The sequence below is a fragment of the Falco peregrinus genome, chromosome 2 (genome assembly GCF_023634155.1).
Source record: "Falco peregrinus isolate bFalPer1 chromosome 2, bFalPer1.pri, whole genome shotgun sequence".
In the NCBI taxonomy this organism is placed as follows: Eukaryota; Metazoa; Chordata; class Aves; order Falconiformes; family Falconidae; genus Falco; species Falco peregrinus.
Window position 1 is genome coordinate 98,011,784 of NC_073722.1, and position 7,705 is coordinate 98,019,488.

Genomic DNA, 7,705 nt, shown 5'->3' on the forward strand with positions numbered 1-7,705 from the left:
TTCATTACACCACTTTGACGTTATTGATGCTCTCCCCCCAAACAACACTGAACATTTGGCTTCTGCATAAATGGCAGAAACTGCAGTAGATTAAGCACCAGGCTATTGCCTGCCTTTGGAAAATTGCCATGTAACAGCAAATGAGCAAAGCACTCTGAAGCCGCAGCCACCTTTAAGAGTCTGATAACAGAGGAGGACTTCTCATAAAACATCTTTTTAACCTGAGCACCCAGGTGGGAGCACTGCCGTGTGATACCATTCTGACCTTTCCTGCCAAATAAGAATGATCTCCACAGAGTACTAATCTCTTCAACAATAGTTATTGCTGGTTTTAACTAATTACTTACGGGGGAGGGGTTAGTTACTAAATGCTTTATTCTTTCATCTGTTGCTTTTGAAAGTTTGTCTTGTTTTCATTATTCAGGGGTTTCCCTCTAAAACGGAAAGGGAAAAATGATTCAAATTTATTAATATAGGTATCAGGCAAACTCTGAAAGATATGAGACTGGATCCTACTCTGTATAAATCAATTTCTTCTTGGATATCATGGGAGTTACAGACATTCATGCTAGTAGAGGATTTTGCCCTACAAATAAACCAGCCAAAGTTTTGCTGACATCTCTGAGCCACTACTGATTATCAAAATGGTTATCACATCTTTTAATGTCAGGCTTTAATAAAGCTACTGAGCCAGAAAAACTGAAGGTAACCCAAGATTTAAACCAAGATCTAATCCTAGTCATGAGGCAGAGCAGAAAGGGTGGCTGTGCTTTCGGTGCACCTCAGTGAGACCAGCAGGTTTATTATCTGAATGTGATCTGCTTGGTAGGGTTTGGGTGTAGGTCTTTGGCATGAGCCAGGGGTCTGTAAAATTTCTCCCTGTTGTTCAGACCTCGAGTTTCTACAGGTTCTGTCTGCAGCAGCAGGACAAATTCAGCCCAGTCACACAACCGGTAAAGAGCAGAGATTACAGCCAGCCATCTCCTTCCACTATGGCAAGTGAAAATTTAAAAATATATTTTCTCATTCTTTTTCATATTTCAGTACATCCCCATGCAATAAGCAAAAACACTGGAGACCCTTTCACTAATGTATCTCCTGCACTTGCTGTTTCCGAGTTTTTGTTTTTGAGGTTTGATTAAGCCAGTTCAATTTCTCAGTCTTCACCTCCTTCTTCCAAGGTTGCCTGCAAAGAAAATCACTTGCCAGCAGAAAGGCAGCAGCTTTCCTGACTCCCCTGTGTACAGCCCACGTGCAACCCCAACAGGGAGCCCAATAACTGAGAATGGATCTGGAGAGGGAGGGTAATGGGCGTTACAAAGAGGGGAACCAAGGATTTACTGGATGAGGGGAAAGAGATGGAGGTGAAAAGACTGAAAAAAGGAGAAAGGACTGGCCATCACCTTGTAAGCATTTCAGTCTTCCCCATGCCTGATTTTCCAGCATAAGCATTCTTGTGGTGGTGTTTTATTTGCACGTAATAGACAGGTAATGTCAAGAAGACATTCTGTAGCTCCGACATAGCTTAGCTGCATACAGTATACTGTAACGCTACCTACCAATTAGTGTGGATATGCTGCAATTACTACTGCCATTTGTTAACGCTTCTTTGTTATTTTGTCAAGCACAATATTTATATATAGTATCAAATTCTACATTGAGTAACACAAGTTTAGAATGAGAGGGGTAAACAAGCAGCAGCATAGTACTAAGTCTGTACTAAGCCTAGAAAAATAATTTTTAAGGGACAACAATCCTACATAAAGCTGACTGATCCACTAGAGGAAGAATATGCTATTTTGTCAAGCACTGAGATAAAATCAAATAGTCCCAAATTGCTGAAGATCATGCAGGTGTGGTTGTTTTCAAAGTTCATGTTTGACTGGCCAGGCCAGTTAAACCCTCTTGCTCATACACCCCCTTAATTCCAGCCACCTTGGGAGGATCAGACCAAGACAACCAAATCCAGGAGGTAAAATATAGCACATAATAACGTGCCAGGTATTATCTGCTTTTACATGCAGAGTAAAATCCTCTACGTTGTTTGCCTTCCAACCAGCCAGCTAACACTTCCAGAGGCCAAACCCCCTGCCTTACAAGCTGAATCCAGCCCTTTGGCCATTATTTGGACATCCTTGACTAAAGCCATGACCTTGCAATACTCCTTGCTTACCTTCAGGCTTTGGCTAGACTCACTCATTTCAGCAGGATTATTTCCATGCTTAAACAAACACGTATGTGTGTGCAGAAGCGGTGACTACGACCCCATACTGATGTGCATGTTATAATAAAATACATGAAATTGCTTCATGAACTCTAACAAGGAGAACAACGTGACACCCAAGCTAAACAGGGATTGCGAGCCATTGTGATGATCTACATTTCTCACCCCTCAGCACTGACAATCAGCCACTGACAGAGTCAAATTTTGGGCTAAATTAAGCTATTTCTCTCTTCTAGATGAGTTACATTTACTACTAAACTGATTCTGTGCATATTGATCTTACTTATAAAGGAATCTATACATAGACAACTGCACTGTATCAGGTCTTCTATAGAAAGACAGTATAACCTGAAGAAACAAATCCAACCAAAACACAATAGCATGTTTTTTTTCTCTCTGGTGGCTGTGGCTGTGTTTCTATGGGCAGGACTGGTGGACCTCCTATTCAAATCAACAGCTGTGAACAGCCTTCAAGGTCAGGACTAAGGAAATAAGACAAATAGCAAATAAGAACAGTGCTGACAACAACTGATAAGGTGGGTTTTCAGATGCTGAGCGGCTCATCAAGTATATTTTGAGGCTATGGCATGGAATATCTGTCCCAACTACTATAATTCATAAGTTATACAATAAAACAGGAATAAAATGAACCTGAACATAGAAGAATTTACCATTCCTCATGATGTGGATTAAAGAACACGTAGACTGACATTATGAGTGAAATAGTGATAGATAATCTAATTTCACAAACTGTCTTGAGGAATAGGGATTTGATAAATGAGGAAGGTTCCATTTGAAGAGAGCTCTCAGCGTGGGCAGTGTTGTCTGGAAATCTCCCTGGGACAGAGCAATATGGGCATTTGATAACTTCAAGTCTAAACAAAAAACATTATGCAATTAGCCCATCCGGTAAGAAAGTCTCACCATAAAGCATCATGACAATATCAGAAAACACCACAGCACTTGCTGTGTTGCCTGGTGGCTCAGGTCCAGCCTGGGACTCAGGAAGGCTCTCTTTTAATGTTTCTGATCAGCTGTGACATGTGGAAAGTCAAGGAGGCAGCAAAGTTAAGACCAGAACTCTTCATTAAATACTGCCCTAACAGTCAGGACTATAAAGCAAAGCCTGCTCACGTGCTAGAGTTCTGAGGACTTCCAATTGTACAAAACCAATTATGAAAAGAAGTACCATGATAGAGATTTCCCATTTGTATACTTAAACCTGTCATACTCAATAACACCTCAAAAAAAAGTCTCCCATTAGTCCTTACCTCTCTCTCAGCCTCTGGTCTGTGAGCAGAACCTGTAGGAAATTGCCATGCAGATCTCAACCTTGAGTTGTCACGAACACCTTACAATCATCTTACTGTGAACTGATCTTACAAGCGTCCAGATGCAATCTGTGTCTCCGTCAAGGAAGGTGCAGACTCTGATTAACTGTGTTCTGTACAGGTAGCACTTGCTGCTCCTGCAATTCTTCTAATATAAAAGTCTGCTATCTATCTTTTATCCCAGTTGTGTAGTCCAATCTCAGATGTTTATTACAGCTGTATCTTACTCCTCCCTGTGTCTCAGCATGGCTCCCAGACTGCAGTTACAGCCCTGATAGCTACTGGCTTCACCTTGTTTCACTGCACACTGGGTTTCAAGGTATGTGCAATTTCAAAAAGCAATACACTTCATAGTATTTTTTGCTAACACATCACATCAACCAATACTTCACATATTTACTGATAGATTTCCTCTGATACAATTCAAATAGTTAGCAATTCCTTTTCAGTTTTGGCATTGCTTTGTCCTCCCAGTAGAGCTCACGCACGGGGCATTTGCAAGCAGACCTCACCCCTGCAGGAGACATGCTTTTACAAAAAAAATGTGCTTGGTGCAGATGTACTGGTATTACACTGAGGATTTTCTTCAGCTGATGCAAATCTTGGCACACTCCTATGACCACCATGAAGTTACTGGCTCCTTTAACCATTGTCTCAATAGTGCGTGATGTGTCACTGGAGCCAGTTGTCCCCTGCATCTTCTACAGGACCTTTCTGCCCTAGAGAGTTTCATAGTGGCTTTAACTCCACTGTGAGCTGGCTTACTCCTCCTGATAAGACTATGTCCTCCTTATATTTGGCTGCTTTACCATAAACCGGATCTTATCTGAAATGATCTTACTATTTTCAGTTTGATTCCTTGCTGCCACTTCTGGGTGTGACCTCTGAGCTGGTCCTATATTTTGAAGTCATCAGCTGTAACACAGATGTTTGAAGTATTTCCAAACACCTCATTGAAATACATCACTGGCTGAACTTTTTTGAGAAGGTGGGGAAAATATATATACTTGCACCACATTCTCCGTGCACAGTTCAGATGATTTCTCATTTAATTTGACTTGGCAGTACCTGACGACTCCTCCACAACAGACAGCTTTACCCAGCAGTGAGCTCACAGCATCTCTGTGGGAGGGCAGAAGAATGCTGTCCCTAGCACAGTTCAACTAAGGCTCAGGCTTCAGATAAAAATCCTAATCTTCAACTTTTCTTTTAATTTCTGACCGAATCCTTGACTCACAGGGTGCAGGTGGAGGAGACTAGTTCAAGCCAGCTACAGCTCCATGCATCTCTAATTGCCTGAGCCTGTTCCTTGCTGCAAAGCAAAAGTTTCTACCGCTGGGTAGAACAGATATGGCTACATCCATACATAGTTTTGATACATGGTCCAGGAAGGTCTCTGGGTGAGCAGCTCCTCTTTGGAGCTGTGTGCTCTGGTGTGCAGCTAACTCCTCTGAGTTCAGCCTTCTCTGTTAAGTTGTGGTGCCTGAGTAATAAGACTCCTCTTGTCTGGCCACTGAACCAGCTCTACCAGAGAGCACAAGAGTTGAAGTAGGTATTCATTCCAACACAGCACCACCTTAAAGTGCTGGTGATGAATCTGAATGGGCAATGAACAAAGAAGTAGTTTTTGTGCCCCAAAAAACCATACAGATCATCTTTTATTGGAAACCTGTCCTATGAAGAAAACATGTGTAAGATGCAGAAGCACTAAACATGCGTCATAGATGGTATTTCAAAGGTTCAGAGCTAAGGTGAACCTTGTATTGAACACTGCTAACTGTTGGAGTCTGCCCTTCACCAACATGCCTGATTAATCAGTTTCTTGCTATGTTTATTGTTTGGAGCAAAATTATATTAATACAGGAATGGAAACAGCACAAACAGTACTATAAGAATGCCTGGCTATAAGAACAGGAAAAAAATAACTCAAGCACTTGTGATCACTGATTATTACATTTTCAGTGCTGTTGAAGAGAATTTTTTTTGAAGTATGTTTACAATCATCTCCAAGTTCTATAAATATTGCTTCATTATTGACTTTGCCCCATGAATCCAGTACTGATGCAAATACTCACCCTCCCCACTGCCAGTGGCAGATCAGCACTTGTGCTCTGGTTGGCCTCTGTGCATTTTTAGTATTTGTAGGACTGAGAGTTCAATGGCTTAAAAGTAATGAAGAGTGAAGAAAACAGCTTCTGCCAGAATGAAAGAAAAGTACAAGTTTTAAATGCTAGGTTCTGTTTAAATAAGAGCACAGCAAGAATACAGCCGGCAGCGTTACAGTTGTTTGAAGGGCGTCACTCATAAGGAGAGCGCCTTGTTAGATATGGCCATGCAGGGGAAAAAGATTTTTGCCTGTACACCAGGTTCACATAAAAATACACCAGATAAAATGAATTGAAGTGCCTAGCAGATGTCACTTTTAAAGAAAGAATACAAAATCTAAAATAAGATGTTTTTATAAAAAGACTGCAGGAATTTGTTTAGCATATCTGCGTTTCCCTCACCCAATGCAATATCATAAACCCCTTGGCCAGGAGCTGATACTCCACAGAGCTGAACACTGCCCACAGGGCTGTAGTACAGGAGCACAGGGATACAAACGGGGCAGCCTTGATGCTGGCTGTCCTATAGATCCCTTTACAGGAAAGCAGGGACTACTGATTGCAGGTACAATTACCTCCCTTTGCCCTAAATCCTGATCTCTGACAGATCAGAATTATGCCTCGATACAGTTATAGATCAGATACATTGAAAACGCTACAAATTAGAGAAGCCACAAATGGCCAAAGACTTTCAAACCATGTAAGTCAGTTCAATTCCATATAGAATCGAATAAGGATGAAACTATTCATATGAATAGTTTCATTGTTATATGAAGGAAGTTCTAATTCCTTCTCCAGTTTTGTAAGTTGGTCTGAAAAGCAAACATTTCTTCTGCAGCCACAGGACTTCACTGTGAAAGCAAAGAACAGATATTAAGAATTACTGAGCTCCGATGATCAAAACTGATCTATTGCTTGTAGGTGGTTCACCAGGACTTACAGGCACACCAGCAGTGCAGTTTGGTTAATTCTATCTTTGCAATAACTAGCAAAGTTGCTCTGAAACAGCTTAGCCCAGCGATTGTGTCCAAGGTGATGGAAAGGTAGGGCATGATGCCAGTGGGCTATTATCCCATCTTACAGAAACTGATATAGAGGATGTAGCAGCTGGAGTAAGAATCATAAGGTGAATCCAGGGAGAAGGATGGAGCTGAACGTTCTTTTATATTCTTGCTCATTACTTCATTAACAAAATCAAGCACAGCAAAGAGGACACGTTTATAATGCTATGCTGTGTGTAGACTTCATGAATTAGCCAAGAAAGACATTGATTATTACAACCGTGATTTGAATTTTATCGAATAGCATCTAAAGGCAATTTTCCCCTCGTCATAGTGATTGTGCTATTGTGACAGAACCCTTCCCCTGAGAATTTTCAGTCTCAGTGTAATATTAAAGACAGCAAACAGGACAGAAGAGAACTCACTGTGCTATTACTATCTTCAATCCAGATTACTGTAGTTCTCCAGGGATATGAATAGGGGTAAGTAGGATCTATAGTAGAGAAAGTATAACATGCTCGTTATACGTTGCCTGTGTCTTCCATCCTTCCACACCCTGGATTTCAAAAGTGACCTCAATCTTCCATGCTAGTTAGTTATTAGAAACAAATCTTCCAACTAGTTTAGTGCCAATACAAGACATAGAAAGATGAATGCAGAACCTGGAAAACTGTGGGCATGGCTCAAGGATGGTTTAATGCATGAAGCTGAGACTCAGCTGAGCTTGGAATAAATGTGAGAGGCAGTTCAAGGACAAAAAGGCTGTGTGCAATGGCCTCTCTGCACAGTTAACTCTTCCCCCTCGGAAGTAGTTCTGGCTGTTTGACTCTATCGCAGTAGAATTGCAGTGGACAGCAGGTTTCTCACCATTGACTTAATGAAAATATGACCGAGTTATATTTGGAGACTTTATGGCAGAGAGGCTTTTTATTTTTGAAAGAAGTTTTTTTTTTTTTCTCTCAGGAAGATTTATGGAAGTTGCTCTGTATTTCTCATTTCTTCATGAGCATCAGATATAAGCAGAGCAAAGCACAGGTAGTTTAA